Source organism: Passer domesticus, chromosome 1 (genome assembly GCF_036417665.1).
Source record: "Passer domesticus isolate bPasDom1 chromosome 1, bPasDom1.hap1, whole genome shotgun sequence".
NCBI lineage: Eukaryota > Metazoa > Chordata > Aves > Passeriformes > Passeridae > Passer > Passer domesticus.
In genome coordinates, this window is record NC_087474.1 from 151868791 (window position 1) to 151882977 (window position 14187).

The 14187-nt window shown below is 42.7% G+C and overlaps 1 long non-coding RNA gene across 1 annotated transcript; it reads left to right on the forward strand.

Annotated features, from left to right (window-relative positions):
* Window positions 1–217: 217 nt before the first annotated feature.
* On the forward strand, window positions 218–3656 carry LOC135290014 (uncharacterized). The gene is made up of 4 exons (XR_010352772.1): window positions 218–272; window positions 626–690; window positions 1490–1614; window positions 3582–3656. It is a non-coding gene; the product is annotated as an uncharacterized LOC135290014 (long non-coding RNA).
* Window positions 3657–14187: the final 10531 nt, after the last annotated feature.

The window sequence follows — 14187 nt, forward strand, 5'->3', positions numbered from 1 at the left end:
TCTGTCTATAGCTGGCATTTAAAATACATTCATTAAACACGTTGGCTAATGCGTTATTAAAGAAACACCTTTTATCCTTCTCTAATCATATTCTTGGTACATCTCTCATGATGCAATAGGTGCTGGGTGCATTTCAAAGGTGTGTAATTGTGTCTCAGAGCATTGTGATGTAACAGGCTTCTCAGGTATCATACTTCCATGTATGAGACAGGGCTGGGTTGGTTTGTGGGATGAGAGCATATCTGATATGTTGGAGCTGGGTGGAGGAAGAGGTTGGTGGGGGTGCTGCTGGGAGGTCATGCAGGGTTATGGTCCAGTGCTCTTTCCAGAGCAGCCACCCCAGTGCTAGGGACATGATGCAGAACAGGTTGGTCAGGTACTTGTGTCCCATGAGCTGACCAGGCTATAAAAGCCTGAGTAACAGACCCAAGGCAGGAGGGGAGCACAGGGAGGGCAGTGGTCTCTCTGCACAGTGCCTGAAGCAGCAGCTCAACAGCACCAGGAGTTCTGGTGACCCTGGTCTGAAACAGAGGGAGGTGTGCTCTGCCAGGTTGGGATGACACAGAGAGCACAGACATCACCCCTCACTGCTGGAGGGGTGTCACAGCCTGCACATTTCCCCCAGGAAATCTCTGCCTGTCCATCTCAGCCCTCGGTGCCTACGCCTTATTGCTGAGCTTTGGTAGGAATGTAAGTGCTTCATTGACCACGGGGTTGAATTTCGCCTGGATTAAATCCCTTTGAAAACTTAAACTGGCTTGCTGATGAGCTACACAGAAACACTTCCTGTCTCCTGCATTACCATCTCTGAGTTTTGCCCTTTCTGAAACACAAAGCGTCCATGGAGGGATTTCAGACCTTGTGGTAGATGGTAGTGAAAGAAACACTATCCTCCTGTAACACAGGGAGCACTCAGTTGACTTAAGTCAGGTTTGGCTGAAGGAATTTCCATCAGCTTTAGCCTTTTACATGAAAACCTGGCATAAAAATGATTGAACATTTTTGAAACTATAGAAAAAACTAGGCCTGTGAGAGAAATAGTCATTAGACCCACAACGACGCAAAAATCTACCACCCCTCTGCACTTGTGCCATTTATCAGTATTTAATACAAATAGATACACACTGGAGCAAAAGGGAAGAAGAGAACCCCACAGGACATGACTTCCAATTAGCAGGGGGTCACATCCCCTGCTGTGATTTACTATTGGAAAAACATGCAAAAGATAATTGAACATTACACTCTCTTCTCCCCCTGCTGCTGGCAGCATTAGGAGGAGAGCTGCTCTGGACTCCTTGGGGAGATGGGGAGAAGGGATCAGGCAATTGCATGCAGCGCCACATAATAACAATGATTCATAACCTCGTGGCACTAAACTCACTGGGCCAGATCTTTAGCTAGTGCCCGCTGGTGTAGCTTCATTGACTTCAGGAGGGAGATGCTGATTTACGTCAGCTGCAGATCTGGCCCATTTACTTTTTCTCTTTAGGAAAGGAATAAAGTGTAAAGAGGGAGACCAGGATGTGCAGTGCTCCACAAGGCAACATGATGGGATTCTGCAGAGAAATGCTAAATACCTGAGAGATAGAGACCACTTCTGCTACATAAGATCAGGTTATATTGCCCTTGTACCTCTATGAATTGGCTTAAACTGTGAAATTTGCTATTTTGGACTTGAAATGCCCAAAGAAGCTGGAGTGGTGTTAATTATAAACTCCACCAAGCAATCAAGTAAAAATTGCTTTCTGTACAGTTTTAGGAACAGGTTCTTGCTACCAGAATCATTGTCTGGAGGTGGTGGTACTCCTAATATTAGATAAAGTTTCCTTAGTCTGATCATTTTCTTATCGTGATTTGCCTTGGTGTGGGTTGGTGACCTCCTTGGTGGGTCTAAGGGAGGTCACCGTACACCCAGGGGACTGGTGGTGCTCGTGTCTCAGTCCAGCTCCAGCAGTGACTTGTAGGGTGACTTGTAGCAAGTCCCTCGACAATCCTGTGTCTGACTTTCCTCCTTGGCTCTTAAGAAGATTTTCTTTCCTTTGTGTGATTGCCTGGGAATTTTACAGCTTTCTAGGAATAAAAGGCAACCCTTCTCTGATGAGGCACAGGCCAGACACAGCTGTCCCTTGTTTTGGACTGAGACTACACACGATTCACCCCAGCCCTGGGTAGGACAGGAGGATCTCAGCATTTCTGGGGTGCAGGACAGGTCTAGGACAGGCTGAGCTCTGTGCAGCTATGCCAGGAATATGGCTGCTGTGGGAGAAGGAGGTTTGTGATGGGAGCACCAGGGCCCTGGGACCCGCCGGCTTTACCCATCCCATTTGGCACAGGCTGCAGTGAGGAATTTTTAATGACAAGGTTTGGAAATGTTAGCAGATTGTAGCAGCTCGTGCCTGCTTTCACTAGCCAAGCCAGCCCTTGCTTTACTGACATGTGTGGCTCCCAGCTAGCTCCGGCTGAGGCAGCGTGCTGCATTCCAGCGGTGCGGAAGGCGGCCTGGCCCCGGGAGGCCGTGCCCGTCTGCCTGTGACTGCCAGGGCCCGGCTGCAGCAGCGGGAATTGCATTCAAGGGCACAACAGTTTCCTCCCTAGTGACCAGGCTTGATGTGGTTGCAAGAATACATAACCAACATGTCTGCTTAATTCTCTTTCTTTTTATGTGGCTTCCTGTTCTTGTCCCTCTGTATTGCAATGCTGTCAGCTCCTCGAGGCGGGGACCAGGACTTTATACACCTTTGCTAAATGCTAATACACTCATCACATTGCTGCCTAGCGAGCGAGACAGCCGTGGTGTGAGCTGGCTTCAAAACAGCAGGAGCTCTGTCTCACTTTCTCAAAGGCTCGGGTGCTGCTGGGGCTGTAATTTAGGTGCCTGTGCTGGTGAATTGGAGCGAATTGTGCTGATCTGATCTCTGCTGCAATTGCACCTGAAGGGGAAGGAACAGGAAGAACGAACCTTGGTATTGTCAACACAAATATTTTTTTCTTTTTAATCCTTAATTAAACCTGTATCAGCTTAGAAATCTTGGTACTTTAAAATAACTAATATTGGGCTGTTCCAGGTGTTCCCCTTTTGCATTCATGCTTTTTTGGCATTCATTTCTTTCCTTTCCCACCCCCTTACACTCCAATTTCCTGACTGTGAACCTTTAGGCTTTATTTTAATGGGGAGTGAGATTATGACGAATCACATGAATCCAGGAGCTGAGTGATTAAGGAAAAAGAATACACAGCACCACAAATAAATCCCATGCTTGTCACATCAGCATTTGCTCCTGTTAGACAAGTCCTAGGAAAGCATTAGACCAAGGGTAGTGATGGAACCTGGGAAATGGTGTTTCCAAGATTTTTATTAGCATCATATACCAGATGTATCAAAATTAACTTTCTTAATGCCTTTTACAGCATGCAAGTGCTATTATTTCCATTTCATAGCTGGTGAACAACTGGGACACAGACAGAATTAACAACTTGCCCAAAGTTGCTCAGGAAATCCACAAAAGAAGGAGATAAAAAAACAACAAATGTGTTAGAATCCTTGGTCAAAATCCTCATCAGTGAGTTATTCCTTCTTGCAGGTGAAATGAGCTGGAGAAGAAGGTTAGTAGCACCAGCTTAGCTACTCCAGGCTGAGTTAGGGTCCAGAGTAAGGAAGCAGGCAAATGTGTGGTATTTGCACTAATAAAACTGCTGAGTCTGGAAAGTTGAGCATTTTCCCGTGTGATTGCTGCTGTTTCATTTTCTGGTCATGGTGGGAACAGCCTTTCTGGTTCTTAATGGAATTAGTAAAACATCCAAACATTTCATAACTTTAATGGCTGTAGATGTGGGAGAAACTCCAGCTGGTAGGAGTAGAGATGGCTCCTGGTTTTCCAAGTGAGTTTGCCCTTTCTTTAGTGAGCTATTTTATTTTAGTCATGTAATGTCTTCTCACTGTTTAAGTCTGGTCAGAAGAAAAGGAGGGTACAGATGAGTAGGGGTGTAAAGTTAACATGTAAAGAAGTGTAAAGAAGCATACCAGAAACTGGAAGTGTACCTATAAAAATTATGTATCCACTAATCTGTGACTGTGCATGCAGATTGGATGAATATCCTATTTCTTTGGAACATAGAAAAATAATATTTTAGGATATTATTAAACTACATTTAATATGTGCTTTTTGGAAGTCAGTAAGTAAGGAAATAAATAAATAGCTAATGAATTCCATGGGCTAGCAAAAAATGGGAATTTGTAGTGACTAGACACTGAGAAGGAATTTGGGAACGCTGTGCTTTAACTCCCACAATGAGTCATCTGCAGCCTCTTTGGTAAAGCTCACAGAGGACTGAAAGAAGATGCTCCAACTCACCTGCAAATGTTTTCAACATTAGTATGTTCCCTAGTACATCCACACCCATCTGCATGGCTCCATCACCGTCTGTCTGCAAGCAGAAAAAGCCTACATTTATGACTCACAAAATCCTGCGTGGGGGTACTTTGATCCTGCCAGAGGAAACCTTTGCGTGTACCCAGTTTGGGAGACCAGCAAGCCTGGTCTCAGGGACAACTTTCAGTCGCCCTTTGGAGACCAGTGCAAACCATGCAGTTTTTCCATTAATTTAGAACAGGACTAACGCTGCTTTCTCAAAAGCATCATGACACTTCTTTGGTAAATATTCACTTGTCCTTGGTGTATCTTGCTCTGCAAACAGCTCCATGGATCATTTTTAGAGATGGAGAGAGGGTTCTGTAGAGTATCACAGGGTGTGACAATGGGTAGCAGAAATAGACTCTGAGTGTTTGTGCTGTGCCTGTGATGAAAGGTGAGATGCAAGTGCAAAGTATTATTATTCCAATGATGTCCGACTCTCACTGAGCTGTGCCTTGTGGAAGTGTGTGAACTTTGGAGCATGCCCTGATGAATGTGAACCATGACAGCTCTCTGGAGATGCAGGGAATGCTGGCAACAGCTTAATCAATTATGACAGCAATGGTAAGATCTGTCCAGATTAGAGCACTTCAAAAACTACAAAGCCTCAGGCTTCTCTGTCTAGGTTTTTGCGAGAGGGGGACAATGAAGGAAGTGGATTGATTTGGGTCCTTTGAAATGTAGTAATACTAACATCTGCTGGCTTAAATGCAAGCACAGTTTTACCTTCTAAAGATGTAGGGTGGTATAGGAGGCAGTGCTGTGAATTTTAGAGTTATGCTTGACTGTGAATGTGTTAGATATGATGTTTCCCTGGGAGAAGGGTGGGTTCTTTCAAATATGTTATTGTAAAATAAGACTGGAATGAAAGAAAACAAAAAGAAAACATCACACAGAAAAGATCTATTGGGGAATGGCTAACTGCAAAAACATCAGATCAAAGGAGGACATTTTCTGTTAGGAATCAAATTATCTTCTTCCTTTCCAAGTCAAATGGACCTATTTGAGGAATAGATAGGCAAGATAAAGCCTCTCAGCCAGAGTGATTTTATCTCCCTCTCAAGTATGTGTGCATGTGTGATTCTCAAATAAACACAGCAGCAGAACACAGAGTTGTGTGAACATGACAAATTATTTGACTAGGTGTGTGTTTTCACAAGAGAAATGAGAAAACAAAGCCAGGTGAGGCTCAAAGTTTCCAAATCAGCAAATAGGAATAAATAAATTATTGTTGTAACAATATTTCCTAGATATTGTCCTCATAAGCAAGCCACAAACTAGATACTCAGCTGAGTGGAGTATTCAGCTATGTGAATATTTCAGGTTATATGAAGCTGATCAAGTCACTTGAAAAACACTGTTGCTTTTAAAGGGCTTCACAAGTAGCTGCTCAGTGAGTTGCCCAGACATTGCACAGAGTTGTCATCTCACACTGGCAGGAGTGGCTGCTTGCAGGGATGTCTTATGCAGAGGCTCTGCTGCATAAGAATGAGTCAAGCCACCATGGCCCCTCATTCCCAGAGACTGCCCCTATTTTTTGTAACTGTTCCTGACAGCTACATCCCTTCCTACTGCCAGAGCATGGCCTCATCTGGATCTTAGCAATAGGAAATCCGAATCAAGTGTGCAGGAATGATGCTGAGACACACAGTGTGTTGCCACCATTTGCCTCCTGGCCTGGTTGTGCCACTTACGTCTTCAGTGATGCATGAAAGCTTTTTTTGCACCGCAGTGGCTCTGCTGGTGTCACCTGTGGCACTGTCCCATCACTGCCTGACGTACCAGAGGCGGGGACAGGAGCCAAGCACGCAGGTTTGTGTCTGGCATGTGAAGCCTGGCAGCTCTTGCGCAGTCTGTGACACCAGCGAGAGCTGGAAGCAAACCTGCAGCTGCACAATTAAGTGAGCAAACACGGCTGGGCTTGTTCAGGAAACAATGCACTCCAACTCCCAAGGGGTGAGTGGCTCTGCCAATCACCTTGGCTTTGGCAAGCACCTCCACCTGCTGCTTCCATTCCAGGGTTAATGCCTGGTCTGAACCTAGAGGATCACAGCAGACCTATGGCTCTGACAGCCCTGCATACATGGAAGGAGGTGTGTTAACTACTGCTGCTGCTACTGCACTGTGCTGAGGTGGAGGTTAGAGGTGCAGTATTGGCTCCAAATGTTGCTTCAGAGGCTGGTAGCAGGCCAGTTTACAATTCTTCCTCATGGTGTTAGGCAAGACACTGGGGAGCAACCATTTGGGTTTGACTCTCCCTGCAAAATCTTGGTGACATTATGGTGTTTCTGTTTTTTCCAGAAAAAGGAACCAACAACTCACTTAAACAAAGCACCTTGAGGTCAGTCCATGTGGGGGAGTGAGGAGTGCCACACTTTGCTGTGGTCTGGCAGCACTGCTTGTGACATGAAACCCAAAAACCCAATGAAGCATTGCCATCCTTCCTTCACGTATTGAAATGACTTTTTGTGCTTGGCCAAGCTTAAATAAGGGTGATTTTATTGCCGAGCAGGGCCCATAGTACGAACCCAAGCACCTAGAACAGTGTTGATGTTTGGTAGGAGACCAGAGTACACCACCACACACCCTGATCCATGTACAATAAAGGGACATAAGTCAAAGTGTTAGGCAGATGGCTGACTGTGAGTGCCTGACTTTGATGTTGAAGCTCTTTCTCCCTCTTTATTGCATAGAAAGGCACAGTCTGGCAGTACTAAATGCTAGGCAATGAATCACCTACTTAATGACTGTAATGGGCAGCCAGAACACAATCCACAGCCTTTTGGGGTCTGTCCAGCGTCTACTTGCCTGTCTGTAAGCACACATTTAGAAATAATAATTGACCCCTAATTCATAGGGTCAGGACTTTTACATACCTGTGTTTTTATGATGAAAAGGAAAATATGTTTTCTTTGTGAGATTTAATTTACAAAGAGGAGAGGATTGGACAATTGTTGGACTGGTATTATGGGAATAAGAATGTTGTAATTCAAAAAAGTGAATAATTCTGAAAGGATTTTGACCTTTCTTTACTTCTAAAAAATTTTCTTTTCCTACCTTGCTGTTTTAGATCTGCATAGTCACTTTAAGAAAGTGAATTTGTTGCCAGGGTAAGAGAGGTTTTCATCATTGCCCCAAGGCCAGCTGCCACCCAGCTGAATACTGTAACAGAGCAAATAGTTTTTTATTTCCACCATGAATGGAGACTGGCCTGAGTACCCAAGTGCAGCATCTTTTGCAAACTCTCCTCAGTAATTAATGAAGTGCAGAGACCACTACTGCACGTGGCTTATTATCATTCAGGATGGCTGAAGATTATTTCCACAGGCATGTTTCCACAGAAAAACCAGGATGACTTTCCTTACCATGTACTAAATCATGGCATCTTTTCTTTGTTCTTATAAACCTGTTGACTTCCTAGTTTGAAATCTGGCATCACGACTTTCTCAAAAAGTTTCTTGAAGCAGCTTTTACTATGATTATCTGAGCTGCACTCTGCATTCCCTGCCTGCAACATGAAAAATTAGTAGTTACCAAGCCTTGCTCCTTTCTGCTATCTTCCACAGCCACTGGAGATGTTACACAGGCTCTTCATCTGTGTTCATGCAGTCCTGGATAGGGCCAGAGATGAGTTAGAAGAATCTGTTTGCAACTCCCTTCTGGCCCTTGTGCCCAATTTGCCTTCCCCTGATGCCATGGAGTGAGGAATAGGGAAGGGAGCTGTATGACTTCGTTTGTTGTCTTTGCTCTTGCCTCCTGATGGCCAACTCACTGGGCGAATGCTGAGCTGCGAAGGTGTTGTTGTGTTCTTTATGCGTTCTGACCAATTTCTATCATTCATTACATGCTCTGTCTGTCACAGCCATGATTACTGACTTTTTACATGGCCTTGGAAGCTAGAAGGCTTTGGGAAGATGACTGGATTTCTCTGGGAAGGCATATTGTGGTAGACTTGGGTTTATTAACTTTAATTGAAAAAATGACTGAGCCAAAATGCCCTTTGTGTTCACATCTGGTTGTAAAGATGTTGTAGCCTCCAGAGAAAGTAAGGACTCCCCATTCTCACCCAGCAGCATTGCTACATTCTTTCTACCTTTTTTTGGGGTTTTTTTTGTCTCTAAATTTCCACCACTTCCACAAAAAGCAATAATTTCACAAAGAACAAGAGAACTGCAGGAGTGTTGGTAAGTTCCAATGGGCATTTTGAAGCCCATCTTGCCTGCATCAGCTCAAAAAATATATCTATATCAGCATGAAATGGTATCTGTATCAGTTCAAAAGGATTTGAAGCACCAGGTCTGATGTCCCACAGCTGCATTTGCAATGAAAATAGTGAACTGAGGAAGAAACTTGGGCTAGTTCTGGAAAGTCTGTGAGGTGAAAGGTGGCCTTGGTCTCTCTACAGGCACAAATAGTTGATTTTTTTTTTTTCTGGTGGTTTCTGTGGAAGGTACTTTTTTTTTTCATTAAAATCACTCACAGACTTTTAGATAGTGAGCTTTCATGAGCAAGAAAGCTGATGGCTTTTTTTCCAGACAGTGGTACGCCAAGTTTTTCCACAAGAAACAAGTGATAAAGAAAGATGAAAAACCTGAGAAATTTTTGAGGGAAAATTTTACTCTATAATAAAAAGAAATCTCTCTTTCTTTGCTGAAGAAAGGCCCACAAAAAGCAGAGAACAGCTGGGCTGCAAGTTCCTAGGAAATAAAAAGTACCTTTATCCTGCCAATATCTTTTGGGGTATCCGGCATTTTTCACCAGGCTGAGATTTATGAAGAGCTTTAGAGTTAGTAACCAACAAAGAGCACACAGAGGGACTAGCTTTAATGTACCTGCAGAGGCAAGGACTGAACTTTGCTTTTATGATTAATCTAAAAGACAGAACTTCCGATGGTTCTGAGCCTTTCTGCTATGATCTAGCCACATTTGTTTAGATCTGACTCAGACGTGTGACTATCTGCCACGAAATCACTGGCACCAGTTTTGCAGCACAAACCATGACCTACAGCTTCAATTTAATATTTTTTTTTTAATTGGACCAGATCCAGACTCAGAACACTTTGGCTTCCTGAAAACCAACAATGTTGGAACTTAAATCAAACTGGCTTGAGGGGAAGAAAACTGAACAAATCTTCTCAAAGTGCAGTTCCTGAGGGAAAGAATCTACATTCACAGTTCTGCCTCTTTGTGCAAAGTAAGCTTAGAATGAACACAGGTTCAAGAAAAGGATTGTTCTCATTGTATAGAAATAATTCTATATACAGACAAGTGCTGAGTAAACTGTTTCTCTTTCCTCAACAAGCCTGTTAATTACTGGTGTTTTTCTGAGTCTGAGGTATGTTAATTGCACGAAGGGGAAAGCCCTAATATGTGACAGATTGATGCTGTGATATTCTAGAGGGTGAGTGAAGTTTTACCGTTTGGGAGTGGGATGTTCACTCATGGAGATACCAGCAGAGCTGGTTAATTTTTTTTCATCCATTTAAGTCACTGCTGCAAAGGTTTTGCTGTGACAGGAGGAGGTAACTCACTCTGATCTCGTGTTAATATTTGACTACATCACAGTCTGAGTGACCTATTAATTGATCAGTTGCAAACTGCTGAAATGACAGGTTTGTATAAGTGAATGTAGAGAAAACAGGGAACCATATTCAGGTCAGGTCTTAAGGTTGTGCAAAGATCCACAGTGGTAGATTATCTGCAGACAATGTCTAGGGGAATTCTGTATGTTGCATGCTGTGATAATTATCAGTCTTAGAAAAATGCCAGTTAATGTCTGAAATTCCTCGAGTCATGTAGTTTTCTACTGCAATGTACAGAACAATGTGTTCTATTGCAGCTGTGCAGTCTGGCCTTGCTAAAAATGAATACAAATTCCTAATCACCCTTATCTATCTGGTTAAGTCTTAGTTCATTAGAAGATGAATTGAAATTGTGAGGGAGACAAACTAGGTAAGAAGTTTAACTGTGCTGATGTCATAGAATGAAACAGTAATGTGTAGTGTCCTACAAACAAGCAATACAACAAATTGATTTTCATATGGAAAAATAAAACAAAATTATTATTTAAGCTAAATTGGTTGGATAACAGCCAAGTGAAAGACATAGAAATAGACATTAAAATGATATGTTAAGGTGAAATATCTAAAGATGTGAAAATGTGGTGAGAAACTATTAACTAATTTACTTAGAAGTGAAAATAAATGAGAGCTCTTTAACAGTGTTGGGACCTGGCAGGAGCCAGATGCCAGATGAGAAGGAAGGTGAGATAGTAAGGGTCTGCCACCTTCAGGGTGACAGACAATGGAGTAAATCTGGGAAGAATTTTTCACCTAAGGATAATAATTTGTAGTTTAGTAGACAAAACACGACCACATTTGGATATGCATTTCAACTTGTGCCCTCTCTGTATTTTTAGCTACGTACAGAACAGCAATATTAGCGTCCTGAGGCTTGAGCAACAGTTTGGCAGCTTGGCCCTCCTAAGAGCAGCTTCATCTGTGATGGACACAATGGATAAATAACATGTCACTAAGTCAGGGTTGTTTTTTGGAAGGTCTCTTCAAGGCTAGTGAGCAGGAAAGATTTTTTCATGTGGATCATTGAGGAAAGCCTAGGAAGCGCTTCCAGTGGATTAGTAGAAGACACCTAAGAAGAATGAACTTGCTCTTTAGAGAGTCACACTGGCTATACAGAGATTTGCTCTTTGATCAAGCAGGGTCTCCTAAATCAGCAAATTAAAACTGGTTGAACACAGAGGAGGAGAGAAGCAACAACTTGACTGAGGCATTTCAAAGGGAAAGGAGGATCTATGCCTTGACAAGGTTGTCCTTCCTTTCCTTCCTGGGGCCCATTGATACACACTCTTCTCAATTACTGTGACAAGTGGCTGTTCCAGAATAGAAGTCTCTTGTATGTAAGGTGTTAGTACAGCTGTGCAAAAACCCCTTCATTTAAGAAAGATGTATATGTGTGTGTGTGAATGTGTGTGTGAATATCCTCCCACGCTGAGAATGACTCGGTAAGACAACCTTTGTATGAATAGAAAATATCTACCCAGGCCTAGTCCTGGTGCCACTGAGGTTGGTGGGAGTTCTGCTAACTTGGGAGGACAGAACCAGGTTTTGTGATCGTTCTCTGGGGGTGGGACAGACAAAGCACAGTGGACTGAGAGATGTTCTGGTAATGTGCCACAATATTTTAATAGGACTTGAATCCTTGCAGGAAAGGAGATGCCTAGTGAAGGGTGGAGCGCTGCAGATAAATGACAACTGAAAGTTGGGATGTTCCTCCACCTCTTATCTGAACTAGCCAGATCTCTTTGTTGTGCAAAATGGGGCTGCAAAGCTTTAGAGGATAAGCTTCCTTCTGACATTTGATATTCTCTGCTGCTTCAGCTGCAGGCACGCAATCAGCTTCACAGCAGTGCCCATTTCTCTGCTCTTGGTTTGGCCTTTTCCTTCACCTCACTTTTTACCATGTGCTGTCTGCCACAGGACACAGTCAGCAGCTACAGCTGATGGTGGAACCAAATCCTTTCACATCCCAGCACCTTCCCTTATAATTCCAAGTGGGGTCAATGGCTTGTAAGATAATAACAGAAAATTTAAGCAATATTGCTTTTGTAGGTGCAAGGAATTGCATCTAAACACAGAGAGTTTTTAAGATGCTGAAGGAAGTGAAGCAGGATGAGTTCAGTTCTTTCCAGGAGCTGCTGCATCACTGTGGCACAACATTTCTGTGTACTTCAAATTTCTAAAAGCATTTTCTTTCTACTAAACTTAGATGTGGCATTTCCAGTAAGCAATATATGCAGTTTAGCATTAGCTAATACAAATTTTTTAGTCTAATCTCAGTTTCATTCTGTAGGCATCAGTTGCAGAACGGATGTTCTGGACAGATTTTCTCTTGGTTTGTGTTTCCAGGATATTTAAGAAACAGGTCTGGATATGCAATCCTTTTCTGAAGTGTAAAAGTTAGGGGTTTTACATGAATATATAGCTGATTTATGGGATTAAACTGTTCTTAGAGGATTACATGACATAACCTAAAAAAAGAAACGGAAGTCCTGTTAAGACAGAAATAAAAATATGGTCCTGGAACATGTCTGGATGAAATTTATTTGAAGAACAAATATCCAGCATTTGAAGAAGGGTCACTAGTGTCACTTTTTCAGTGAAAAGTCAACTGAAATGTTTTGATCTTCAACAGCTGAAAACTGAGCTTTTTTAACAAGTGTACTGTTGACAAAATTCCTATGTTAGGATGGAAACTTTTTGTCTGCTAGATTTTGCACTTTCTGATGAAGGGTCATGCTCTTCTGCAGAAGGCTGATTCCTTTTATAAAAGTAGGCTGTTTACCTGAAAATGTATTTTTGTTTTAAAATGGTTTGATGCACCCAAGGTCAAGGTCTGCTGTAAGATTTCATCCTTCCTCATGTTTGACTCTTTGCAGCAATGTGCTTCTGGGTTTCCAAAAGAAGCAAAAACTGCAGGGCCACTTTTTATGGGTGTTTGCAGAGGGGTTTACTTAGCTCTCTACACTATCAAATGACTCAAGGAATCACCATATGTCAGATTAGATCAGCTCAAAAATAACAGCCAGGAAACTGCTGATAGCTTTTTTGGAGTTCCATGAAAGTTTACATAATTGTCATTGCATGTCATTTGGTTTAGCAGCTGCAGGAAGATCCTGTTCTCCAATAAACAGAGATAATTGATTAATAAACTGTATCTGCAGCCACCACAGTTTAGTCTGTGCACAGAGATCTGTGTACCCAGGTCTGGAGTCCTGCTCCTGAAGAAAAAATTTACACATTCATTTACTTTAAGGCCATATCTGGTCTGTAAAATTGTGGTAAATCATTTAAAGGCCCAAAATTGATCAGGCCACATGTACACGTTCATAGGATCAACATTTCAGAGAGAGCCCTATAAAATCTGTGGCAAAATTTGGTTTGGTTTTTTTATGATGTAGGTCTAGAGGGGATGGGAAGGTTGCTGAGTGATAGTATAACTTCAAATAAACATTTCTGTCTCTCTGCTCAAGTCAGAAATTTCCACAACTTACTAGGAAAAATCTCATAGCTTCTATAATGTTATTAAAAACTTGATAGTTAGAGAACCCCTATTCTCCCTTTAGGATATTCACAGGCAACTTGCTTCTTTTATTGAGCCAACAGTCATCCTATTGCTTGAGTAATTTTTCCATGGAGCTTATCAGTGTGGGATATTTAGATACAGCAAACACATTTTGGGTCAGCCTCTGTCCAGTGAAGCTAAACAAAATTTGTACACCTTGTCTCCTCTGATTAAATAGGCTCTCTATCTCTCTAGTCAGTTCAGCATCTTCCTCTGCATCTATTTCCCTTGTAAATTCAGATTTCTTGCAAAGGGATGGCCAGAATCACACAGGAAGAGTTTTTCCAGGGCTGTGCACTTTCCCATTGCTCTCATCTGACAAACTCCTTTAAGCACAGGTTGCTAATATGCCTGAGCTCTTTCCAAGAGCTAATTTTGGGGGTGGATGCATCCCAGAGGAAGGCGCTGAACCTTCCTTCCCAGGCAGGGCCTGGGATACCTCAGTGAATGTCTTCATTTTATGACTTTTTAGAAGTGAGAGGCAGGATCTGGAAGGCCATGACCCTGGGGGAAAGGAGTGCCCTATCTCCTGCCTGTGACTGGCCCAGGGTGGTGGTGTTTGCAAAACCCAGTTTTTATGGGGCTTTTGTGACATGATGGAAGACAGGCTGGGTGTGTGGAGGGTGCAGGTACA